This window comes from Stenella coeruleoalba (assembly GCF_951394435.1).
Source record: "Stenella coeruleoalba genome assembly, contig: scaffold_179, whole genome shotgun sequence".
NCBI classification, from domain to species: domain Eukaryota; kingdom Metazoa; phylum Chordata; class Mammalia; order Artiodactyla; family Delphinidae; genus Stenella; species Stenella coeruleoalba.
In genome coordinates this window covers 393,643-421,574 of record NW_027645996.1, presented here as the reverse complement: position 1 = coordinate 421,574, position 27,932 = coordinate 393,643, and the positions used below count along the sequence as shown (strand labels likewise).

At 43.7% G+C, this 27,932-nt stretch overlaps 1 long non-coding RNA gene across 2 annotated transcripts in view; it reads right to left on the bottom strand.

Moving 5' to 3' along the window:
• The window catches only part of LOC307181407, a 428,825-nt gene that overhangs the window by 38,467 nt on the left and 362,426 nt on the right, over window positions 1-27,932 (bottom strand). The window contains exon 5 of one of the 2 annotated variants that reach the window (XR_013826689.1): window positions 13,456-13,724. The exons of the other annotated variant lie outside the window; for it this stretch is intronic. This is a non-coding gene — a long non-coding RNA (uncharacterized lncRNA). Of the gene's footprint in view, window positions 1-13,455; window positions 13,725-27,932 lie in introns of those variants that run through there. 2 annotated transcript variants of the gene reach the window in all.

Below are 27,932 nucleotides of genomic sequence, written 5' to 3'. Positions count from 1 at the left end.
TGCATGTGGAACCCCGCGTATGATCAACCATGTGAACAGGAGAAGTGTTCAAATATGTCTCAGTTTTCCTCCCCTGGTACTCGGGTGCAACATTCCAGACGCTTTACTAACACTCTCCCCACTTGGAGAGTCAGCGCCTTTAACCTCCTGTTTGGCCCAGTTTGCAATTTCTGAGGAAGATGAACAGGAATAGCGAGAACCAATGAGAGACTAGCTGGAGGTGTCTGGACGGGCAAATTTAACTCTCATTTCCCACCAGGAAAAGGAATTAACCAAAGGCTCAGCGTGCCGTGCCGGAACCAGATTAGGGCCTGAAGCCATCCTGCGGTGTTGCGGCCAGGTCACAAGAAAGCGAGTTGAAGAAAGGAGCTCAGGGGCACTGTAATTCAGAAACCTGCAGAGTTATAAATGAAAGCTATCGTCCAAAAATAGACTGAAGTAAGGCTGCCAAGAGGACTTGAAAGCGGGGCAGAATTGCAGGAAACCGATTTCAGGAGGTAGACTGGAATTGCATTGAAAGCATAGGAAAAGAGGCAGAACGTCCACAATGATGCACTTGGCCAAAAAGGGCGTATGCGTTTTTTCCTAAATATATTCAGGAAAAAACGCATACGCCCTTTTTGGCCAACCAAGCAAGCTTGCAAAGGAAATCTGCACTACAATGAAGTCTCACTTCCCCCCGGTCAAAAGGGCCATCTGAAAAAAGTGTAAAATCCAGAAAGGCAGGACAGGCCATGGAGAACTGGGAGCCTTGTTATGCTGATGGGCGGGATGTAAATTGCCAACAACCACTCGGGAGAAGTGTATGGTGTTTCCTGAAACATCTAAAAAACAAAGCAACAGAACCTAGGGCACTTCCACTTATGGTCCTATAGCTTAGGGAAATTAAAATCAAAAAGACACAGCCACCCCAAAGTTTGGAACGGCTCTCTTTACAAGAACCTCGTTTACAGTACAAGTTCAACATCGCAGAAAGTGAAAACTGGATAAAGAAGTTGTGGTATTTACTTACAAAGCAATATCACTCAGCAATGAAATCTGTGTCATCAGGCCCTTAGCAGCACAATGAGTGGATTCATGTATGATGATTCTAACTGAAGTAAGTCACACAGAAAAAGAAACATCATAAGATATCAGTAATACACGGAATGTAAACTTGGCTACACAGGAACTTAATTACAGAACAGAACAGGGTCTCAAATTTAGAAAAGCAACTTATGCTTGCTTAAGGGTAAAGGTGAGTTGCGGTGCTGCATAAAACCAGAGATTGAAATGAGCACAGATAAAGTTCCTTAAGTCAAATATGGAATAGACAAGAGCTACTCCTTGCTCAACGAAATGGACTCAACACCGCATATTAAATGCCTAAGAATGTACCTGACTAGTAAGTATCTTAAAACCTATGGATTGCTATGTCTCCGAAAGAGAATCAAGCATGTGTACAGGGGCATAAACGCAGCAGTGATAGGATTGGAGAGGTTCGGTGAGCAAATGAAGACCCTTTGAAGTCATATTGCATGGTACCCATTACACGGGTCTTAACTCTCCAGGTTTAAGGTATTCTTCCTTCAGCTAAAACATGCATGTGGAACCCAAGTATGATCAACCATGTGAACGGGAGACGTGTTCAAATATGTCTCAGTTTTCCTCCCCTGGTACTCGGGTGCAACATTCCAGACGCTTTACTAACACTCTCCCCACTTGGAGAGTCAGCGCCTTTAACCTCCTGTTTGGCCCAGTTTGCAATTTCTGCGGAAGATGAACAGGAATAGCGAGAACCAATGAGAGACTAGCTGGAGGTGTCTGGACGGGCAAATTTAACTCTCATTTCCCAACAGGAAAAGGAAATAACGAAAGGCTCAGTGTGCCGTGCCGGAACCAGATTAGGGCCTGAAGCCATCCTGCGGTGTTGCGGCCAGGTCACAAGAAAGCAAGTTGAAGAAAGGAGCTCAGGGGCACTGTAATTCACAAACCTGCAGAGTTGTAAATGACAGCTATCGTCCAAAAATAGACTGAAGTAAGGCTGCCAAGAGGACTTGAAAGCGGGGCAGAATTGCAGGAAACCGATTTCAGGAGGTAGACTGGAATTGCATTGAAAGCATAGGAAAAGAGGCAGAACGTCCACAATGATGCACTTGGCCAAAAAGGGCGTATGCGTTTTTTCCTGAATATATTCAGGAAAAAACGCATACGCCCTTTTTGGCCAACCAAGCAAGCTTGCAAAGGAAATCTGCACTACAATGAAGTCTCACTTCGCCCCAGTCAAAAGGGCCATCTGAAAAAAGTGTAAAATCCAGAAAGGCAGGACAGGCCATGGAGAACTGGGAGCCTTGTTATGCTGATGGGCGGGATGTAAATTGCCAACAACCACTCGGGAGAAGTGTATGGTGTTTCCTGAAACATCTAAAAAACAAAGCAACAGAACCTAGGGCACTTCCACTTATGGTCCTATAGCTTAGGGAAATTAAAATCAAAAAGACACAGCCACCCCAAAGTTTGGAATGGCTCTGTTTACAAGAACCTCGTTTACAGTACAAGTTCAACATCACAGAAAGTGAAAAATGGATAAAGAAGTTGTGGTATTTACTTACAAAGCAATATCACTCAGCAATGAAATCTGTGTCATCAGGCCCTTAGCAGCACAGTGAGTGGATTCAGGTATGATGATTCTAACTGAAATAAGTCACACAGAAAAAGAAACATCATAAGATATCAGTAATACACGGAATGTAAACTTGGCTACACAGGAACTGAATTACAGAACAGAACAGGGTCTCAAATTTAGAAAACCAACTTATGCTTGCTTAAGGATAAAGGTGAGGTGGGGTGCTGCATAAAACCAGAGATTGAAATGAGCACAGATAAAGTTCCTTAAGTCAAATATGGAATAGACAAGAGCTACTCCTTGCTCAACGAAATGGACTCAACACCGCATATTAAACGCCTAAGAATGTAACTGACTAGTAAGTATCGTAAAACCTATGGATTGCTATGTCTCCAAAAGAGAATCAAGCATGTGTACAGGGGCATAAACGCAGCAGTGATAGGATTGGAGAGGTTCGGTGAGCAAATGAAGACCCTTTGAAGTCATATTGCATGGTACCCATTACACGGGTCTCAACTCTCCAGGTTTAAGGTATTCTTCCTTCAGCTAAAACATGCATGTGGAACCCAAGTATGATCAACCATGTGAACGGGAGACGTGTTCAAATATGTCTCAGTTTTCCTCCCCTGGTACTCAGGTGCAACATTCCAGACGCTTTACTAACACTCTCCCCACTTGGAGAGTCAGCGCCTTTAACCTCCTGTTTGGCCCAGTTTGCAATTTCTGCGGAAGATGAACAGGAATAGCGAGAACCAATGAGAGGCTAGCTGGAGGTGTCTGGACGGGAAATTTAACTCTCATTTCCCACCAGGAAGAGGAAATAACCAAAGGCTCAGCGTGCCGTACCGGAACCAGATTAGGGCCTGAAGCCATCCTGCGGTGTTGCAGCCAGCTCAAAAGAAAGCGAGTTGAAGAAAGGAGCTCAGGGGCACTGTAATTCACAAACCTGCAGAGTTATAAATGACAGCTATCGTCCAAAAATAGACTGAAGTAAGGCTGCCAAGAGGACTTGAAAGCGGGGCAGAATTGCAGGAAACCGATTTCAGGAGGTAGACTGGAATTGCATTGAAAGCATAGGAAAAGAGGCAGAACGTCCACAATGATGCACTTGGCCAAAAAGGGCGTATGTGTTTTTTCCTGAATATATTCAGGAAAAAACGCATACGCCCTTTTTGGCCAACCAAGCAAGCTTGCAAAGGAAATGTGCACTACAATGAAGTCTCACTTCCCCCCGGTCAAAAGGGCCATCTGAAAAAAGTGTAAAATCCAGAAAGGCAGGACAGGCCATGGAGAACTGGGAGCCTTGTTATGCTGATGGGCGGGATGTAAATTGCCAATAACCACTCGGGTGAAGTGTATGGTGTTTCCTGAAACATCTAAAAAACAAAGCAACAGAACCTAGGGCACTTCCACTTATGGTCCTATAGATTAGGGAAATTAAAATAAAAAAGACACAGCCACCCCAAAGTTTGGAACGGCTCTGTTTACAAGAACAAGTTTAAAGTACAAGTTCAACATCGCAGAAAGTGAAAAATGGATAAAGAAGTTGTGGTATTTACTTACAAAGCAATATCACTCAGCAATGAAATCTGTGTCATCAGGCCCTTAGCAGCACAATGAGTGGATTCAGGTATGATGATTCTAACTGAAGTAAGTCACACAGAAAAAGAAACATCATAAGATATCAGTAATACACGGAATGTAAACTTGGCTACACAGGAACTGAATTACAGAACAGAACAGGGTCTCAAATTTAGAAAACCAACTTATGCTTGCTTAAGGGTAAAGGTGAGTTGGGGTGCTGCATAAAACCAGGGATTGAAATGAGCACAGATAAAGTTCCTTAAGTCAAATATGGAATAGACAAGAGCTACTCCTTGCTCAACGAAATGGACTCAACACCGCATATTAAACGCCTAAGAATGTACCTGACTAGTAAGTATCTTAAAACCTATGGATTGCTATGTCTCCGAAAGAGAATCAAGCATGTGTACAGGGGCATAAACGCAGCAGTGATAGGATTGGAGAGGTTCGGTGAGCAAATGAAGACCCTTTGAAGTCATATTGCATGGTACCCATTCCACGGGTTTCAACTACCCAGGTTTAAGGTATTCTTCCTTCAGCTAAAACATGCATGTGGAACCTAGAGTATGATCAACCATGTGATCGGGAGACGTGTTCAAATATGTCTCAGTTTTCCTCCCCTGGTACTCGGGTGAAACATTCCAGACGCTTTACTAACACTCTCCCCACTTGGAGAGTCAGCGCCTTTAACCTCCTGTTTGGCCCAGTTTGCAATTTCTGCGGAAGATGAACAGGAATAGCGAGAACCAATGAGAGACTAGCTGGAGGTGTCTGGACGGGCAAATTTAACTCTCATTTCCCACCAGGAAGAGGAATTAACCAAAGGCTCAGCGTGCCGGGCCAGAAACAGATTAGGGCCTGAAGCCATCCTGCGGTGTTGCGGCCAGTTCACAAGAAAGCATGTTGAAGAAAGGAGCTCAGGGGCACTGTAATTCACAAACCTGCAGAGTTATAAATGACAGCTATCGTCCAAAAATATACTGAAGTAAGGCTGCCAAGAGGACTTGAAAGCGGGGCAGAATTGCAGGAAACCGATTTCAGGAGGTAGACTGGAATTGCATTGAAAGCATAGGAAAAGAGGCAGAACGTCCACAATGATGCACTTGGCCAAAAAGGGCGTATGCGTTTTTTCCTGAATATATTCAGGAAAAAACGCATACGCCCTTTTTGGCCAACCAAGCAGGCTTGCAAAGGAAATCTGCACTACAATGAAGTCTCACTTCCCCCCGGTCAAAAGGGCCATCTGAAAAAAGTGTAAAATCCAGAAAGGCAGGACAGGCCATGGAGAACTGGGAGCCTTGTTATGCTGATGGGCGGGATGTAAATTGCCAACAACCACTCCGGAGAAGTGTATGGTGTTTCCTGAAACATCTAAAAAACAAAGCAACAGAACCTAGGGCACTTCCACTTATGGTCCTATAGCTTAGGGAAATTAAAATCAAAAAGACACAGCCACCCCAAAGTTTGGAACGGCTCTGTTTACAAGAACCTCGTTTACAGTACAAGTTCAACATCGCAGAAAGTGAAAAATGGATAAAGAAGTTGTGGTATTTACTTACAAAGCAATATCACTCAGCAATGAAATCTGTGTCATCAGGCCCTTAGCAGCACAATGAGTGGATTCAGGTATGATGATTCTAACTGAAATAAGTCACACAGAAAAAGAAACATCATAAGATATCACTAATACACGGAATGTAAACTTGGCTACACAGGAACTGAATTACAGAACAGAACAGGGTCTCAAATTTAGAAAACCAACTTATTCTTGCTTAAGGGTAAAGGTGAGTTGGGGTGCTGCATAAAACCAGAGATTGAAATGAGCACAGATAAAGTTCCTTAAGCCAAATATGGAATAGACAAGAGCTACTCCTTGCTCAACGAAATGGACTCAACACCGCATATTAAACGCCTAAGAATGTACCTGACTTGTAAGTATCTTAAAACCTATGGATTGCTATGTCTCCGAAAGAGAATCAAGCATGTGTACAGGGGCATAAACGCAGCAGTGATAGGATTGGAGAGGTTCGGTGAGCAAATGAAGACCCTTTGAAGTCATATTGCATGGTACCCATTCCACGGGTTTCAACTACCCAGGTTTAAGGTATTTTTCCTTCAGCTAAAACATGCATGTGGAACCTAGAGTATGATCAACCATGTGATCAGGAGACGTGTTCAACTATGTCTCAGTTTTCCTCCCCTGGTACTCGGGTGCAACATTCCAGACGCTTTACTAACACTCTCCCCACTTGGAGAGTCAGCGCCTTTAACCTCCTGTTTGGCCCAGTTTGCAATTTCTGCGGAAGATGAACAGGAATAGCGAGAACCAATGAGAGGCTAGCTGGAGGTGTCTGGACGGGCAAATTTAACTCTCATTTCCCAACAGGAAGAGGAATTAACCAAAGGCTCAGCATGCCGGGCCGGAACCAGATTAGGGCCTGAAGCCATCCTGCGGTGTTGCGGCCAGGTCACAAGAAAGCAAGTTGAAGAAAGGAGCTCAGGGGCACTGTAATTCACAAACCTGCAGAGTTATAAATGTCAACTATCGTCCAAAAATAGACTGAAGTAAGGCTGCCAAGAGGACTTGAAAGCGGGGCAGAATTGCAGGAAACCGATTTCAGGAGGTAGACTGGAATTGCATTGAAAGCATAGGAAAAGAGGCAGAACGTCCATAATGATGCACTTGGCCAAAAAGGGCGTATGCGTTTTTTCCTGAATATATTCAGGAAAAAACGCATACGCCCTTTTTGGCCAACCAAGCAAGCTTGCAAAGGAAATCTGCACTACAATGAAGTCTCACTTCCCCCCGGTCAAAAGGGCCATCTGAAAAAAGTGTAAAATCCAGAAAGGCAGGACAGGCCATGGAGAACTGGGAGCCTTGTTATGCTGATGGGCGGGATGTAAATTGCCAACAGCCACTGGGGAGAAGTGTATGGTGTTTCCTGAAACATCTAAAAAACAAAGCAACAGAGCCTAGGGCACTGCCACTTATGGTCCTATAGCTTAGGGAAATTAAAATCAAAAAGACACAGCCACCCCAAAGTTTGGGATGCCTCTGTTTACAAGAACCTCGTTTACAGTACAAGTTCAACATCGCAGAAAGTGAAAAATGGATAAAGAAGTTGTGGTATTTACTTACAAAGCAATATCACTCAGCAATGAAATCTATGTCATCAGGCCCTTAGCATCACAATGAGTGGATTCAGGTATGATGATTCTAACTGAAATAAGTCACACAGAAAAAGAAACATCATAAGATATCAGTAATACACGGAATGTAAACTTGGCTACACAGGAACTGAATTACAGAACAGAACAGGGTCTCAAATTTAGAAAAGCAACTTATGCTTGCTTAAGGGTAAAGGTGAGTTGGGGTGCTGCATAAAACCAGAGATTGAAATGAGCACAGATAAAGTTCCTTAAGTCAAATATGGAATAGACAAGAGCTACTCCTTGCTCAACGAAATGGACTCAACACCGCATATTAAACGCCTAAGAATGTACCTGACTAGTAAGTATCATAAAACCTATGGATTGCTATGTCTCCAAAAGAGAATCAAGCATGTGTACAGGGGCATAACCGCAGCAGTGATAGGATTGGAGAGGTTCGGTGAGCAAATGAAGACCCTTTGAAGTCATATTGCATGGTACCCATTACACGGGTCTCAACTCTCCAGGTTTAAGGTATTCTTCCTTCAGCTAAAACATGCATGTGGAACCCAAGTATGATCAACCATGTGAACGGGAGACGTGTTCAAATATGTCTCAGTTTTCCTCCCCTGGTACTCGGGTGCAACATACCAGACGCTTTACTAACACTCTCCCCACTTGGAGAGTCAGCGCCTTTAACCTCCTGTTTGGCCCAGTTTGCAATTTCTGCGGAAGATGAACAGGAATAGCGAGAACCAATGAGAGGCTAGCTGGAGGTGTCTGGACGGGCAAATTTAACTCTCATTTCCCACCAGGAAGAGGAAATAACCAAAGGCTCAGCGTGCCGTACCGGAACCAGATTAGGGCCTGAAGCCATCCTGCGGTGTTGCGGCCAGGTCACAAGAAAGCGAGTTGAAGAAAGGAGCTCAGGGGCACTGTAATTCACAAACCTGCAGAGTTATAAATGACAGCTATCGTCCAAAAATAGACTGAAGTAAGGCTGCCAAGAGGACTTGAAAGCGGGGCAGAATTGCAGGAAACCGATTTCAGGAGGTAGACTGGAATTGCATTGAAAGCATAGGAAAAGAGGCAGAACGTCCACAATGATGCACTTGGCCAAAAAGGGCGTATGCGTTTTTTCCTAAATATATTCAGGAAAAAACGCATATGCCCTTTTTGGCCAACCAAGCAAGCTTGCAAAGGAAATCTGCACTACAATGAAGTCTCACTTCCCCCCGGTCAAAAGGGCCATCTGAAAAAAGTGTAAAATCCAGAAAGGCAGGACAGGCCATGGAGAACTTGGAGCCTTGTTATGCTGATGGGCGGGATGTAAATTGCCAACAACCACTAGGGAGAAGTGTATGGTGTTTCCTGAAACATCTAAAAAACAAAGCAACAGAACCTAGGGCACTTCCACTTATGGTCCTATAGCTTAGGGAAATTAAAATCAAAAAGACACAGCCACCCCAAAGTTTGGAACGGCTCTGTTTACAAGAACCTCATTTACAGTACAAGTTCAACATCGCAGAAAGTGAAAAATGGATAAAGAAGTTGTGGTATTTACTTACAAAGCAATATCACTCAGCAATGAAATCTATGTCATCAGGCCCTTAGCAGCACAATGAGTGGATTCAGGTATGAAGATTCTAACTGAAGTAAGTCACACAGAAAAAGAAACATCATAAGATATCAGTAATACACGGAATGTAAACTGGGCTACACAGGAACTGAATTACAGAACTGAACAGGGTCCCAAATTTAGAAAACCAACTTATTCTTGCTTAAGGGTAAAGGTGAGTTGGGGTGCTGCATAAAACCAGAGATTGAAATGAGCACAGATAAAGTTCCTTAAGCCAAATATGGAATAGACAAGAGCTACTCCTTGCTCAACGAAATGGACTCAACACCCCATATTAAACGCCTAAGAATGTACCTGACTAGTAAGTATCTTAAAACCTATGGATTGCTATGTCTCCAAAAGAGAATCAAGCATGTGTACAGGGGCATAAACGCAGCAGTGATAAGATTGGAGAGGTTCGGTGAGCAAATGAAGACCCTTTGAAGTCATATTGCATGGTACCCATTCCACGGGTTTCAACTACCCAGGTTTAAGGTATTCTTCCTTCAGCTAAAACATGCATGTGGAACCTAGAGTATGATCAACCATGTGATCGGGAGATGTGTTCAAATATGTCTCAGTTTTCCTCCCCTGGTACTCGGGTGCAACATTCCAGACGCTTTACTAACACTCTCCCCACTTGGAGAGTCAGCGCCTTTAACCTCCTGTTTGGCCCAGTTTGCAATTTCTGCGGAAGATGAACAGGAATAGCGAGAACCAATGAGAGGCTAGCTGGAGGTGTCTGGACGGGCAAATTTAACTCTCATTTCCAACCAGGAAGAGGAATTAACCAAAGGCTCAGCGTGCCGGGCCAGAAACAGATTAGGGCCTGAAGCCATCCTGCGGTGTTGCGGCCAGGTCACAAGAAAGCGAGTTGAAGAAAGGAGCTCAGGGGCACTGTAATTCACAAACCTGCAGAGTTATAAATGACAGCTATCGTCCAAAAATAGACTGAAGTAAGGCTGCCAAGAGGACTTGAAAGCGGGGCAGAATTGCAGGAAACCGATTTCAGGAGGTAGACTGGAATTGCATTGAAAGCATAGGAAAAGAGGCAGAACGTCCACAATGATGCACTTGGCCAAAAAGGGCATATGCGTTTTTTCCTGAATATATTCAGGAAAAAACGCATACGCCCTTTTTGGCCAACCAAGCAAGCTTGCAAAGGAAATCTGCACTACAATGAAGTCTCACTTCCCCCCGGTCAAAAGGGCCATCTGAAAAAAGTGTAAAATCCAGAAAGACAGGACAGGCCATGGAGAACTGGGAGCCTTGTTATGCTGATGGGCGGGATGTAAATTGCCAACAGCCACTGGGGAGAAGTGTATGGTGTTTCCTGAAACATCTAAAAAACAAAGCAACAGAGCCTAGGGCACTGCCACTTATGGTCCTATAGCTTAGGGAAATTAAAATCAAAAAGACACAGCCACCCCAAAGTTTGGGATGCCTCTGTTTACAAGAACCTCGTTTACAGTACAAGTTCAACATCGCAGAAAGTGAAAAATGGATAAAGAAGTTGTGGTATTTACTTACAAAGCAATATCACTCAGCAATGAAATCTATGTCATCAGGCCCTTAGCATCACAATGAGTGGATTCAGGTATGATGATTCTAACTGAAATAAGTCACACAGAAAAAGAAACATCATAAGATATCAGTAATACACGGAATGTAAACTTGGCTACACAGGAACTGAATTACAGAACAGAACAGGGTCTCAAATTTAGAAAAGCAACTTATGCTTGCTTAAGGGTAAAGGTGAGTTGGGGTGCTGCATAAAACCAGAGATTGAAATGAGCACAGATAAAGTTCCTTAAGTCAAATATGGAATAGACAAGAGCTACTCCTTGCTCAACGAAATGGACTCAACACCGCATATTAAACGCCTAAGAATGTACCTGACTAGTAAGTATCATAAAACCTATGGATTGCTATGTCTCCAAAAGAGAATCAAGCATGTGTACAGGGGCATAACCGCAGCAGTGATAGGATTGGAGAGGTTCGGTGAGCAAATGAAGACCCTTTGAAGTCATATTGCATGGTACCCATTACACGGGTCTCAACTCTCCAGGTTTAAGGTATTCTTCCTTCAGCTAAAACATGCATGTGGAACCCAAGTATGATCAACCATGTGAACGGGAGACGTGTTCAAATATGTCTCAGTTTTCCTCCCCTGGTACTCGGGTGCAACATACCAGACGCTTTACTAACACTCTCCCCACTTGGAGAGTCAGCGCCTTTAACCTCCTGTTTGGCCCAGTTTGCAATTTCTGCGGAAGATGAACAGGAATAGCGAGAACCAATGAGAGGCTAGCTGGAGGTGTCTGGACGGGCAAATTTAACTCTCATTTCCCACCAGGAAGAGGAAATAACCAAAGGCTCAGCGTGCCGTACCGGAACCAGATTAGGGCCTGAAGCCATCCTGCGGTGTTGCGGCCAGGTCACAAGAAAGCGAGTTGAAGAAAGGAGCTCAGGGGCACTGTAATTCACAAACCTGCAGAGTTATAAATGACAGCTATCGTCCAAAAATAGACTGAAGTAAGGCTGCCAAGAGGACTTGAAAGCGGGGCAGAATTGCAGGAAACCGATTTCAGGAGGTAGACTGGAATTGCATTGAAAGCATAGGAAAAGAGGCAGAACGTCCACAATGATGCACTTGGCCAAAAAGGGCGTATGCGTTTTTTCCTAAATATATTCAGGAAAAAACGCATATGCCCTTTTTGGCCAACCAAGCAAGCTTGCAAAGGAAATCTGCACTACAATGAAGTCTCACTTCCCCCCGGTCAAAAGGGCCATCTGAAAAAAGTGTAAAATCCAGAAAGGCAGGACAGGCCATGGAGAACTTGGAGCCTTGTTATGCTGATGGGCGGGATGTAAATTGCCAACAACCACTAGGGAGAAGTGTATGGTGTTTCCTGAAACATCTAAAAAACAAAGCAACAGAACCTAGGGCACTTCCACTTATGGTCCTATAGCTTAGGGAAATTAAAATCAAAAAGACACAGCCACCCCAAAGTTTGGAACGGCTCTGTTTACAAGAACCTCATTTACAGTACAAGTTCAACATCGCAGAAAGTGAAAAATGGATAAAGAAGTTGTGGTATTTACTTACAAAGCAATATCACTCAGCAATGAAATCTATGTCATCAGGCCCTTAGCAGCACAATGAGTGGATTCAGGTATGAAGATTCTAACTGAAGTAAGTCACACAGAAAAAGAAACATCATAAGATATCAGTAATACACGGAATGTAAACTGGGCTACACAGGAACTGAATTACAGAACTGAACAGGGTCCCAAATTTAGAAAACCAACTTATTCTTGCTTAAGGGTAAAGGTGAGTTGGGGTGCTGCATAAAACCAGAGATTGAAATGAGCACAGATAAAGTTCCTTAAGCCAAATATGGAATAGACAAGAGCTACTCCTTGCTCAACGAAATGGACTCAACACCCCATATTAAACGCCTAAGAATGTACCTGACTAGTAAGTATCTTAAAACCTATGGATTGCTATGTCTCCAAAAGAGAATCAAGCATGTGTACAGGGGCATAAACGCAGCAGTGATAAGATTGGAGAGGTTCGGTGAGCAAATGAAGACCCTTTGAAGTCATATTGCATGGTACCCATTCCACGGGTTTCAACTACCCAGGTTTAAGGTATTCTTCCTTCAGCTAAAACATGCATGTGGAACCTAGAGTATGATCAACCATGTGATCGGGAGATGTGTTCAAATATGTCTCAGTTTTCCTCCCCTGGTACTCGGGTGCAACATTCCAGACGCTTTACTAACACTCTCCCCACTTGGAGAGTCAGCGCCTTTAACCTCCTGTTTGGCCCAGTTTGCAATTTCTGCGGAAGATGAACAGGAATAGCGAGAACCAATGAGAGGCTAGCTGGAGGTGTCTGGACGGGCAAATTTAACTCTCATTTCCAACCAGGAAGAGGAATTAACCAAAGGCTCAGCGTGCCGGGCCAGAAACAGATTAGGGCCTGAAGCCATCCTGCGGTGTTGCGGCCAGGTCACAAGAAAGCGAGTTGAAGAAAGGAGCTCAGGGGCACTGTAATTCACAAACCTGCAGAGTTATAAATGACAGCTATCGTCCAAAAATAGACTGAAGTAAGGCTGCCAAGAGGACTTGAAAGCGGGGCAGAATTGCAGGAAACCGATTTCAGGAGGTAGACTGGAATTGCATTGAAAGCATAGGAAAAGAGGCAGAACGTCCACAATGATGCACTTGGCCAAAAAGGGCGTATGCGTTTTTTCCTGAATATATTCAGGAAAAAACGCATACGCCCTTTTTGGCCAACCAAGCAAGCTTGCAAAGGAAATCTGCACTACAATGAAGTCTCACTTCCCCCCGGTCAAAAGGGCCATCTGAAAAAAGTGTAAAATCCAGAAAGGCAGGACAGGCCATGGAGAACTGGGAGCCTTGTTATGCTGATGGGCGGGATGTAAATTGCCAACAGCCACTGGGGAGAAGTGTATGGTGTTTCCTGAAACATCTAAAAAACAAAGCAACAGAGCCTAGGGCACTGCCACTTATGGTCCTATAGCTTAGGGAAATTAAAATCAAAAAGACACAGCCACCCCAAAGTTTGGGACGCCTCTGTTTACAAGAACCTCGTTTACAGTACAAGTTCAACATCGCAGAAAGTGAAAAATGGATAAAGAAGTTGTGGTATTTACTTACAAAGCAATATCACTCAGCAATGAAATCTATGTCATCAGGCCCTTAGCATCACAAAGAGTGGATTCAGGTATGATGATTCTAACTGAAATAAGTCACACAGAAAAAGAAACATCATAAGATATCAGTAATACACGGAATGTAAACTTGGCTACACAGGAACTGAATTACAGAACAGAACAGGGTCTCAAATTTAGAAAAGCAACTTATGCTTGCTTAAGGGTAAAGGTGAGTTGGGGTGCTGCATAAAACCAGAGATTGAAATGAGCACAGATAAAGTTCCTTAAGTCAAATATGGAATAGACAAGAGCTACTCCTTGCTCAGCGAAATGGACTCAACACCGCATATTAAACGCCTAAGAATGTACCTGACTAGTAAGTATCATAAAACCTATGGATTGCTATGTCTCCAAAAGAGAATCAAGCATGTGTACAGGGGCATAAACGCAGCAGTGATAGGATTGGAGAGGTTCGGTGAGCAAATGAAGACCCTTTGAAGTCATATTGCATGGTACCCATTACACGGGTCTTAACTCTCCAGGTTTAAGGTATTCTTCCTTCAGCTAAAACATGCATGTGGAACCCAAGTATGATCAACCATGTGAACGGGAGACGTGTTCAAATATGTCTCAGTTTTCCTCCCCTGGTACTCGGGTGCAACATTCCAGACGCTTTACTAACACTCTCCCCACTTGGAGAGTCAGCGCCTTTAACCTCCTGTTTGGCCCAGTTTGCAATTTCTGCGGAAGATGAACAGGAATAGCGAGAACCAATGAGAGGCTAGCTGGAGGTGTCTGGACGGGCAAATTTAACTCTCATTTCCCACCAGGAAGAGGAAATAAACAAAGGCTCAGCGTGCCGTACCGGAACCAGATTAGGGCCTGAAGCCATCCTGCGGTGTTGCGGCCAGGTCACAAGAAAGCGAGTTGAAGAAAGGAGCTCAGGGGCACTGTAATTCACAAACCTGCAGAGTTATAAATGACAGCTATCGTCCAAAAATAGACTGAAGTAAGGCTGCCAAGAGGACTTGAAAGCGGGGCAGAATTGCAGGAAACCGATTTCAGGAGGTAGACTGGAATTGCATTGAAAGCATAGGAAAAGAGGCAGAACGTCCACAATGATGCACTTGGCCAAAAAGTGTGTATGCGTCTTTTCCTAAATATATTCAGGAAAAAACGCATATGCCCATTTTGGCCAACCAAGCAAGCTTGCAAAGGAAATCTGCACTACAATGAAGTCTCACTTCCCCCCGGTCAAAAGGGCCATCTGAAAAAAGTGTAAAATCCAGAAAGGCAGGACAGGCCATGGAGAACTGGGAGCCTTGTTATGCTGATGGGCGGGATGTAAATTGCCAACAACCACTCGGGAGAAGTGTATGGTGTTTCCTGAAACATCTAAAAAACAAAGCAACAGAACCTAGGGCACTTCCACTTATGGTCCTATAGCTTAGGGAAATTAAAATCAAAAAGACACAGCCACCCCAAGTTTGGAACGGCTCTGTTTACAAGAACCTCGTTTACAGTACAAGTTCAACATCGCAGAAAGTGAAAAATGGATAAAGAAGTTGTGGTATTTACTTACAAAGCAATATCACTCAGCAATGAAATCTATGTCATCAGGCCCTTAGCAGCACAATGAGTGGATTCAGGTATGATGATTCTAACTGAAGTAAGTCACACAGAAAAAGAAACATCATAAGATATCAGTAATACACGGAATGTAAACTTGGTTACACAGGAACTGAATTACAGAACAGAACAGGGTCTCAAATTTAGAAAACCAACTTATGCTTGCTTAAGGGTAAAGGTGAGTTGGGGTGCTGCATAAAAGCAGAGATTGAAATGAGCACAGATAAAGTTCCTTAAGTCAAATATGGAATAGACAAGAGCTACTCCTTGCTCAACGAAATGGACTCAACACCGCATATTAAATGCCTAAGAATGTACCTGACTAGTAAGTATCTTAAAACCTATGGATTGCTATGTCTCCGAAAGAGAATCAAGCATGTGTACAGGGGCATAAACGCAGCAGTGATAGGATTGGAGAGGTTCGGTGAGCAAATGAAGACCCTTTGAAGTCATATTGCATGGTACCCATTCCACGGGTTTCAACTACCCAGGTTTAAGGTATTCTTCCTTCAGCTAAAACATGCATGTGGAACCTAGAGTATGATCAACCATGTGATCGGGAGACGTGTTCAAATATGTCTCAGTTTTCCTCCCCTGGTACTCGGGTGCAACATTCCAGACGCTTTACTAACACTCTCCCCACTTGGAGAGTCAGCGCCTTTAACCTCCTGTTTGGCCCAGTTTGCAATTTCTGCGGAAGATGAACAGGAATAGCGAGAACCAATGAGAGGCTAGCTGGAGGTGTCTGGACGGGCAAATTTAACTCTCACTTCCCACCAGGAAGAGGAATTAACCAAAGGCTCAGCATGCCGCGCCAGAAACAGATTAGGGCCTGAAGCCATCCTGCGGTGTTGCGGCCAGGTCACAAGAAAGCAAGTTGAAGAAAGGAGCTCAGGGGCACTGTAATTCACAAACCTGCAGAGTTATAAATGACAGCTATCGTCCAAAAATAGACTGAAGTAAGGCTGCCAAGAGGACTTGAAAGTGGGGCAGAATTGCAGGAAACCGATTTCAGGAGGTAGACTGGAATTGCATTGAAAGCATAGGAAAAGAGGCAGAACGTCCACAATGATGCACTTGGCCAAAAAGGGCGTATGCGTTTTTTCCTGAATATATTCAGGAAAAAACGCATACGCCCTTTTTGGCCAACCAAGCAAGCTTGCAAAGGAAATCTGCACTACAATGAAGTCTCACTTCCCCCCGGTCAAAAGGGCCATCTGAAAAAAGTGTAAAATCCAGAAAGGCAGGACAGGCCATGGAGAACTGGGAGCCTTGTTATGCTGATGGGCGGGATGTAAATTGCCAACAACCACTCGGGAGAAGTGTATGGTGTTTCCTGAAACATCTAAAAAACAAAGCAACAGAACCTAGGGCACTTCCACTTATGGTCCTATAGCTTAGGGAAATTAAAATCAAAAAGACACAGCCACCCCAAGTTTGGAACGGCTCTGTTTACAAGAACCTCGTTTACAGTACAAGTTCAACATCGCAGAAAGTGAAAAATGGATAAAGAAGTTGTGGTATTTACTTACAAAGCAATATCACTCAGCAATGAAATCTATGTCATCAGGCCCTTAGCAGCACAATGAGTGGATTCAGGTATGATGATTCTAACTGAAGTAAGTCACACAGAAAAAGAAACATCATAAGATATCAGTAATACACGGAATGTAAACTTGGTTACACAGGAACTGAATTACAGAACAGAACAGGGTCTCAAATTTAGAAAACCAACTTATGCTTGCATAAGGATAAAGGTGAGGTGGGGTGCTGCATAAAACCAGAGATTGAAATGAGCACAGATAAAGTTCCTTAAGTCAAATATGGAATAGACAAGAGCTACTCCTTGCTCAACGAAATGGACTCAACACCGCATATTAAACGCCTAAGAATGTAACTGACTAGTAAGTATCGTAAAACCTATGGATTGCTATGTCTCCAAAAGAGAATCAAGCATGTGCACAGGGGCATAAACGCAGCAGTGATAAGATTGGAGAGGTACGGTGAGCAAATGAAGACCCTTTGAAGTCATATTGCATGGTACCCATTACACGGGTCTCAACTCTCCAGGTTTAAGGTATTCTTCCTTCAGCTAAAACATGCATGTGGAACCCAAGTATGATCAACCATGTGAACGGGAGACGTGTTCAAATATGTCTCAGTTTTCCTCCCCTGGTACTCAGGTGCAACATTCCAGACGCTTTACTAACACTCTCCGCACTTGGAGAGTCAGCGCCTTTAACCTCCTGTTTGGCCCAGTTTGCAATTTCTGCGGAAGATGAACAGGAATAGCGAGAACCAATGAGAGGCTAGCTGGAGGTGTCTGGACGGGAAATTTAACTCTCATTTCCCACCAGGAAGAGGAAATAACCAAAGGCTCAGCGTGCCGTACCGGAACCAGATTAGGGCCTGAAGCCATCCTGCGGTGTTGCAGCCAGCTCAAAAGAAAGCGAGTTGAAGAAAGGAGCTCAGGGGCACTGTAATTCACAAACCTGCAGAGTTATAAATGACAGCTATCGTCCAAAAATAGACTGAAGTAAGGCTGCCAAGAGGACTTGAAAGCGGGGCAGAATTGCAGGAAACCGATTTCAGGAGGTAGACTGGAATTGCATTGAAAGCATAGGAAAAGAGGCAGAACGTCCACAATGATGCACTTGGCCAAAAAGGGCGTATGTGTTTTTTCCTGAATATATTCAGGAAAAAACGCATACGCCCTTTTTGGCCAACCAAGCAAGCTTGCAAAGGAAATGTGCACTACAATGAAGTCTCACTTCCCCCCGGTCAAAAGGGCCATCTGAAAAAAGTGTAAAATCCAGAAAGGCAGGACAGGCCATGGAGAACTGGGAGCCTTGTTATGCTGATGGGCGGGATGTAAATTGCCAATAACCACTCGGGTGAAGTGTATGGTGTTTCCTGAAACATCTAAAAAACAAAGCAACAGAACCTAGGGCACTTCCACTTATGGTCCTATAGATTAGGGAAATTAAAATAAAAAAGACACAGCCACCCCAAAGTTTGGAACGGCTCTGTTTACAAGAACAAGTTTAAAGTACAAGTTCAACATCGCAGAAAGTGAAAAATGGATAAAGAAGTTGTGGTATTTACTTACAAAGCAATATCACTCAGCAATGAAATCTGTGTCATCAGGCCCTTAGCAGCACAATGAGTGGATTCAGGTATGATGATTCTAACTGAAGTAAGTCACACAGAAAAAGAAACATCATAAGATATCAGTAATACACGGAATGTAAACTTGGCTACACAGGAACTGAATTACAGAACAGAACAGGGTCTCAAATTTAGAAAACCAACTTATGCTTGCTTAAGGGTAAAGGTGAGTTGGGGTGCTGCATAAAACCAGGGATTGAAATGAGCACAGATAAAGTTCCTTAAGTCAAATATGGAATAGACAAGAGCTACTCCTTGCTCAACGAAATGGACTCAACACCGCATATTAAACGCCTAAGAATGTACCTGACTAGTAAGTATCTTAAAACCTATGGATTGCTATGTCTCCGAAAGAGAATCAAGCATGTGTACAGGGGCATAAACGCAGCAGTGATAGGATTGGAGAGGTTCGGTGAGCAAATGAAGACCCTTTGAAGTCATATTGCATGGTACCCATTACACGGGTCTTAACTCTCCAGGTTTAAGGTATTCTTCCTTCAGCTAAAACATGCATGTGGAACCCCGCGTATGATCAACCATGTGAACAGGAGACGTGTTCAAATATGTCTCAGTTTTCCTCCCCTGGTACTCGGGTGCAACATTCCAGACGCTTTACTAACACTCTCCCCACTTGGAGAGTCAGCGCCTTTAACCTCCTGTTTGGCCCAGTTTGCAATTTCTGAGGAAGATGAACAGGAATAGCGAGAACCAATGAGAGACTAGCTGGAGGTGTCTGGACGGGCAAATTTAACTCTCATTTCCCACCAGGAAAAGGAATTAACCAAAGGCTCAGCGTGCCGTGCCGGAACCAGATTAGGGCCTGAAGCCATCCTGCGGTGTTGCGGCCAGGTCACAAGAAAGCGAGTTGAAGAAAGGAGCTCAGGGGCACTGTAATTCAGAAACCTGCAGAGTTATAAATGAAAGCTATCGTCCAAAAATAGACTGAAGTAAGGCTGCCAAGAGGACTTGAAAGCGGGGCAGAATTGCAGGAAACCGATTTCAGGAGGTAGACTGGAATTGCATTGAAAGCATAGGAAAAGAGGCAGAACGTCCACAATGATGCACTTGGCCAAAAAGGGCGTATGCGTTTTTTCCTGAATATATTCAGGAAAAAACGCATACGCCCTTTTTGGCCAACCAAGCAAGCTTGCAAAGGAAATCTGCACTACAATGAAGTCTCACTTCCCCCCGGTCAAAAGGGCCATCTGAAAAAAGTGTAAAATCCAGAAAGGCAGGACAGGCCATGGAGAACTGGGAGCCTTGTTATGCTGATGGGCGGGATGTAAATTGCCAACAACCACTCGGGAGAAGTGTATGGTGTTTCCTGAAACATCTAAAAAACAAAGCAACAGAACCTAGGGCACTTCCACTTATGGTCCTATAGCTTAGGGAAATTAAAATCAAAAAGACACAGCCACCCCAAAGTTTGGAACGGCTCTCTTTACAAGAACCTCGTTTACAGTACAAGTTCAACATCGCAGAAAGTGAAAACTGGATAAAGAAGTTGTGGTATTTACTTACAAAGCAATATCACTCAGCAATGAAATCTGTGTCATCAGGCCCTTAGCAGCACAATGAGTGGATTCATGTATGATGATTCTAACTGAAGTAAGTCACACAGAAAAAGAAACATCATAAGATATCAGTAATACACGGAATGTAAACTTGGCTACACAGGAACTTAATTACAGAACAGAACAGGGTCTCAAATTTAGAAAAGCAACTTATGCTTGCTTAAGGGTAAAGGTGAGTTGCGGTGCTGCATAAAACCAGAGATTGAAATGAGCACAGATAAAGTTCCTTAAGTCAAATATGGAATAGACAAGAGCTACTCCTTGCTCAACGAAATGGACTCAACACCGCATATTAAATGCCTAAGAATGTACCTGACTAGTAAGTATCTTAAAACCTATGGATTGCTATGTCTCCGAAAGAGAATCAAGCATGTGTACAGGGGCATAAACGCAGCAGTGATAGGAATGGAGAGGTTCGGTGAGCAAATGAAGACCCTTTGAAGTCATATTGCATGGTACCCATTACACGGGTCTTAACTCTCCAGGTTTAAGGTATTCTTCCTTCAGCTAAAACATGCATGTGGAACCCAAGTATGATCAACCATGTGAACGGGAGACGTGTTCAAATATGTCTCAGTTTTCCTCCCCTGGTACTCGGGTGCAACATTCCAGACGCTTTACTAACACTCTCCCCACTTGGAGAGTCAGCGCCTTTAACCTCCTGTTTGGCCCAGTTTGCAATTTCTGCGGAAGATGAACAGGAATAGCGAGAACCAATGAGAGACTAGCTGGAGGTGTCTGGACGGGCAAATTTAACTCTCATTTCCCAACAGGAAAAGGAAATAACGAAAGGCTCAATGTGCCGTGCCGGAACCAGATTAGGGCCTGAAGCCATCCTGCGGTGTTGCGGCCAGGTCACAAGAAAGCAAGTTGAAGAAAGGAGCTCAGGGGCACTGTAATTCACAAACCTGCAGAGTTGTAAATGACAGCTATCGTCCAAAAATAGACTGAAGTAAGGCTGCCAAGAGGACTTGAAAGCGGGGCAGAATTGCAGGAAACCGATTTCAGGAGGTAGACTGGAATTGCATTGAAAGCATAGGAAAAGAGGCAGAACGTCCACAATGATGCACTTGGCCAAAAAGGGCGTATGCGTTTTTTCCTGAATATATTCAGGAAAAAACGCATACGCCCTTTTTGGCCAACCAAGCAAGCTTGCAAAGGAAATCTGCACTACAATGAAGTCTCACTTCGCCCCAGTCAAAAGGGCCATCTGAAAAAAGTGTAAAATCCAGAAAGGCAGGACAGGCCATGGAGAACTGGGAGCCTTGTTATGCTGATGGGCGGGATGTAAATTGCCAACAACCACTCGGGAGAAGTGTATGGTGTTTCCTGAAACATCTAAAAAACAAAGCAACAGAACCTAGGGCACTTCCACTTATGGTCCTATAGCTTAGGGAAATTAAAATCAAAAAGACACAGCCACCCGAAAGTTTGGAATGGCTCTGTTTACAAGAACCTCGTTTACAGTACAAGTTCAACATCACAGAAAGTGAAAAATGGATAAAGAAGTTGTGGTATTTACTTACAAAGCAATATCACTCAGCAATGAAATCTGTGTCATCAGGCCCTTAGCAGCACAGTGAGTGGATTCAGGTATGATGATTCTAACTGAAATAAGTCACACAGAAAAAGAAACATCATAAGATATCAGTAATACACGGAATGTAAACTTGGCTACACAGGAACTGAATTACAGAACAGAACAGGGTCTCAAATTTAGAAAACCAACTTATGCTTGCTTAAGGATAAAGGTGAGGTGGGGTGCTGCATAAAACCAGAGATTGAAATGAGCACAGATAAAGTTCCTTAAGTCAAATATGGAATAGACAAGAGCTACTCCTTGCTCAACGAAATGGACTCAACACCGCATATTAAACGCCTAAGAATGTAACTGACTAGTAAGTATCGTAAAACCTATGGATTGCTATGTCTCCAAAAGAGAATCAAGCATGTGTACAGGGGCATAAACGCTGCAGTGATAGGATTGGAGAGGTTCGGTGAGCAAATGAAGACCCTTTGAAGTCATATTGCATGGTACCCATTACACGGGTCTCAACTCTCCAGGTTTAAGGTATTCTTCCTTCAGCTAAAACATGCATGTGGAACCCAAGTATGATCAACCATGTGAACGGGAGACGTGTTCAAATATGTCTCAGTTTTCCTCCCCTGGTACTCAGGTGCAACATTCCAGACGCTTTACTAACACTCTCCCCACTTGGAGAGTCAGCGCCTTTAACCTCCTGTTTGGCCCAGTTTGCAATTTCTGCGGAAGATGAACAGGAATAGCGAGAACCAATGAGAGGCTAGCTGGAGGTGTCTGGACGGGAAATTTAACTCTCATTTCCCACCAGGAAGAGGAAATAACCAAAGGCTCAGCGTGCCGTACCGGAACCAGATTAGGGCCTGAAGCCATCCTGCGGTGTTGCAGCCAGCTCAAAAGAAAGCGAGTTGAAGAAAGGAGCTCAGGGGCACTGTAATTCACAAACCTGCAGAGTTATAAATGACAGCTATCGTCCAAAAATAGACTGAAGTAAGGCTGCCAAGAGGACTTGAAAGCGGGGCAGAATTGCAGGAAACCGATTTCAGGAGGTAGACTGGAATTGCATTGAAAGCATAGGAAAAGAGGCAGAACGTCCACAATGATGCACTTGGCCAAAAAGGGCGTATGTGTTTTTTCCTGAATATATTCAGGAAAAAACGCATACGCCCTTTTTGGCCAACCAAGCAAGCTTGCAAAGGAAATGTGCACTACAATGAAGTCTCACTTCCCCCCGGTCAAAAGGGCCATCTGAAAAAAGTGTAAAATCCAGAAAGGCAGGACAGGCCATGGAGAACTGGGAGCCTTGTTATGCTGATGGGCGGGATGTAAATTGCCAATAACCACTCGGGTGAAGTGTATGGTGTTTCCTGAAACATCTAAAAAACAAAGCAACAGAACCTAGGGCACTTCCACTTATGGTCCTATAGATTAGGGAAATTAAAATAAAAAAGACACAGCCACCCCAAAGTTTGGAACGGCTCTGTTTACAAGAACAAGTTTAAAGTACAAGTTCAACATCGCAGAAAGTGAAAAATGGATAAAGAAGTTGTGGTATTTACTTACAAAGCAATATCACTCAGCAATGAAATCTGTGTCATCAGGCCCTTAGCAGCACAATGAGTGGATTCAGGTATGATGATTCTAACTGAAGTAAGTCACACAGAAAAAGAAACATCATAAGATATCAGTAATACATGGAATGTAAACTTGGCTACACAGGAACTGAATTACAGAACAGAACAGGGTCTCAAATTTAGAAAACCAACTTATGCTTGCTTAAGGGTAAAGGTGAGTTGGGGTGCTGCATAAAACCAGGGATTGAAATGAGCACAGATAAAGTTCCTTAAGTCAAATATGGAATAGACAAGAGCTACTCCTTGCTCAACGAAATGGACTCAACACCGCATATTAAACGCCTAAGAATGTACCTGACTAGTAAGTATCTTAAAACCTATGGATTGCTATGTCTCCGAAAGAGAATCAAGCATGTGTACAGGGGCATAAACGCAGCAGTGATAGGATTGGAGAGGTTCGGTGAGCAAATGAAGACCCTTTGAAGTCATATTGCATGGTACCCATTACACGGGTCTTAACTCTCCAGGTTTAAGGTATTCTTCCTTCAGCTAAAACATGCATGTGGAACCCAAGTATGATCAACCATGTGAACAGGAGACGTGTTCAAATATGTCTCAGTTTTCCTCCCCTGGTACTCGGGTGCAACATTCCAGACGCTTTACTAACACTCTCCCCACTTGGAGAGTCAGCGCCTTTAACCTCCTGTTTGGCCCAGTTTGCAATTTCTGAGGAAGATGAACAGGAATAGCGAGAACCAATGAGAGACTAGCTGGAGGTGTCTGGACGGGCAAATTTAACTCTCATTTCCCACCAGGAAAAGGAATTAACCAAAGGCTCAGCGTGCCGTGCCGGAACCAGATTAGGGCCTGAAGCCATCCTGCGGTGTTGCGGCCAGGTCACAAGAAAGCGAGTTGAAGAAAGGAGCTCAGGGGCACTGTAATTCACAAACCTGCAGAGTTGTAAATGACAGCTATCGTCCAAAAATAGACTGAAGTAAGGCTGCCAAGAGGACTTGAAAGCGGGGCAGAATTGCAGGAAACCGATTTCAGGAGGTAGACTGGAATTGCATTGAAAGCATAGGAAAAGAGGCAGAACGTCCACAATGATGCACTTGGCCAAAAAGGGCGTATGCGTTTTTTCCTGAATATATTCAGGAAAAAACGCATACGCCCTTTTTGGCCAACCAAGCAAGCTTGCAAAGGAAATCTGCACTACAATGAAGTCTCACTTACCCCCAGTCAAAAGGGCCATCTGAAAAAAGTGTAAAATCCAGAAAGGCAGGACAGGCCATGGAGAACTGGGAGCCTTGTTATGCTGATGGGCGGGATGTAAATTGCCAACAACCACTCGGGAGAAGTGTATGGTGTTTCCTGAAACATCTAAAAAACAAAGCAACAGAACCTAGGGCACTTCCACTTATGGTCCTATAGCTTAGGGAAATTAAAATCAAAAAGACACAGCCACCCCAAAGTTTGGAACGGCTCTGTTTACAAGAACCTCGTTTACAGTACAAGTTCAACATCGCAGAAAGTGAAAAATGGATAAAGAAGTTGTGGTATTTACTTACAAAGCAATATCACTCAGCAATGAAATCTGTGTCATCAGGCCCTTAGCAGCACAGTGAGTGGATTCAGGTATGATGATTCTAACTGAAATAAGTCACACAGAAAAAGAAACATCATAAGATATCAGTAATACACGGAATGTAAACTTGGCTACACAGGAACTGAATTACAGAACAGAACAGGGTCTCAAATTTAGAAAACCAACTTATGCTTGCTTAAGGATAAAGGTGAGGTGGGGTGCTGCATAAAACCAGAGATTGAAATGAGCACAGATAAAGTTCCTTAAGTCAAATATGGAATAGACAAGAGCTACTCCTTGCTCAACGAAATGGACTCAACACCGCATATTAAACGCCTAAGAATGTAACTGACTAGTAAGTATCGTAAAACCTATGGATTGCTATGTCTCCAAAAGAGAATCAAGCATGTGTACAGGGGCATAAACGCAGCAGTGATAGGATTGGAGAGGTTCGGTGAGCAAATGAAGACCCTTTGAAGTCATATTGCATGGTACCCATTACACGGGTCTCAACTCTCCAGGTTTAAGGTATTCTTCCTTCAGCTAAAACATGCATGTGGAACCCAAGTATGATCAACCATGTGAACGGGAGACGTGTTCAAATATGTCTCAGTTTTCCTCCCCTGGTACTCAGGTGCAACATTCCAGACGCTTTACTAACACTCTCCCCACTTGGAGAGTCAGCGCCTTTAACCTCCTGTTTGGCCCAGTTTGCAATTTCTGCGGAAGATGAACAGGAATAGCGAGAACCAATGAGAGGCTAGCTGGAGGTGTCTGGACGGGAAATTTAACTCTCATTTCCCACCAGGAAGAGGAAATAACCAAAGGCTCAGCGTGCCGTACCGGAACCAGATTAGGGCCTGAAGCCATCCTGCGGTGTTGCAGCCAGCTCAAAAGAAAGCGAGTTGAAGAAAGGAGCTCAGGGGCACTGTAATTCACAAACCTGCAGAGTTATAAATGACAGCTATCGTCCAAAAATAGACTGAAGTAAGGCTGCCAAGAGGACTTGAAAGCGGGGCAGAATTGCAGGAAACCGATTTCAGGAGGTAGACTGGAATTGCATTGAAAGCATAGGAAAAGAGGCAGAACGTCCACAATGATGCACTTGGCCAAAAAGGGCGTATGTGTTTTTTCCTGAATATATTCAGGAAAAAACGCATACGCCCTTTTTGGCCAACCAAGCAAGCTTGCAAAGGAAATGTGCACTACAATGAAGTCTCACTTCCCCCCGGTCAAAAGGGCCATCTGAAAAAAGTGTAAAATCCAGAAAGGCAGGACAGGCCATGGAGAACTGGGAGCCTTGTTATGCTGATGGGCGGGATGTAAATTGCCAATAACCACTCGGGTGAAGTGTATGGTGTTTCCTGAAACATCTAAAAAACAAAGCAACAGAACCTAGGGCACTTCCACTTATGGTCCTATAGATTAGGGAAATTAAAATAAAAAAGACACAGCCACCCCAAAGTTTGGAACGGCTCTGTTTACAAGAACAAGTTTAAAGTACAAGTTCAACATCGCAGAAAGTGAAAAATGGATAAAGAAGTTGTGGTATTTACTTACAAAGCAATATCACTCAGCAATGAAATCTGTGTCATCAGGCCCTTAGCAGCACAATGAGTGGATTCAGGTATGATGATTCTAACTGAAGTAAGTCACACAGAAAAAGAAACATCATAAGATATCAGTAATACATGGAATGTAAACTTGGCTACACAGGAACTGAATTACAGAACAGAACAGGGTCTCAAATTTAGAAAACCAACTTATGCTTGCTTAAGGGTAAAGGTGAGTTGGGGTGCTGCATAAAACCAGGGATTGAAATGAGCACAGATAAAGTTCCTTAAGTCAAATATGGAATAGACAAGAGCTACTCCTTGCTCAACGAAATGGACTCAACACCGCATATTAAACGCCTAAGAATGTACCTGACTAGTAAGTATCTTAAAACCTATGGATTGCTATGTCTCCGAAAGAGAATCAAGCATGTGTACAGGGGCATAAACGCAGCAGTGATAGGATTGGAGAGGTTCGGTGAGCAAATGAAGACCCTTTGAAGTCATATTGCATGGTACCCATTACACGGGTCTTAACTCTCCAGGTTTAAGGTATTCTTCCTTCAGCTAAAACATGCATGTGGAACCCAAGTATGATCAACCATGTGAACAGGAGACGTGTTCAAATATGTCTCAGTTTTCCTCCCCTGGTACTCGGGTGCAACATTCCAGACGCTTTACTAACACTCTCCCCACTTGGAGAGTCAGCGCCTTTAACCTCCTGTTTGGCCCAGTTTGCAATTTCTGAGGAAGATGAACAGGAATAGCGAGAACCAATGAGAGACTAGCTGGAGGTGTCTGGACGGGCAAATTTAACTCTCATTTCCCACCAGGAAAAGGAATTAACCAAAGGCTCAGCGTGCCGTGCCGGAACCAGATTAGGGCCTGAAGCCATCCTGCGGTGTTGCGGCCAGGTCACAAGAAAGCGAGTTGAAGAAAGGAGCTCAGGGGCACTGTAATTCACAAACCTGCAGAGTTGTAAATGACAGCTATCGTCCAAAAATAGACTGAAGTAAGGCTGCCAAGAGGACTTGAAAGCGGGGCAGAATTGCAGGAAACCGATTTCAGGAGGTAGACTGGAATTGCATTGAAAGCATAGGAAAAGAGGCAGAACGTCCACAATGATGCACTTGGCCAAAAAGGGCGTATGCGTTTTTTCCTGAATATATTCAGGAAAAAACGCATACGCCCTTTTTGGCCAACCAAGCAAGCTTGCAAAGGAAATCTGCACTACAATGAAGTCTCACTTACCCCCAGTCAAAAGGGCCATCTGAAAAAAGTGTAAAATCCAGAAAGGCAGGACAGGCCATGGAGAACTGGGAGCCTTGTTATGCTGATGGGCGGGATGTAAATTGCCAACAACCACTCGGGAGAAGTGTATGGTGTTTCCTGAAACATCTAAAAAACAAAGCAACAGAACCTAGGGCACTTCCACTTATGGTCCTATAGCTTAGGGAAATTAAAATCAAAAAGACACAGCCACCCCAAAGTTTGGAACGGCTCTGTTTACAAGAACCTCGTTTACAGTACAAGTTCAACATCGCAGAAAGTGAAAAATGGATAAAGAAGTTGTGGTATTTACTTACAAAGCAATATCACTCAGCAATGAAATCTGTGTCATCAGGCCCTTAGCAGCACAGTGAGTGGATTCAGGTATGATGATTCTA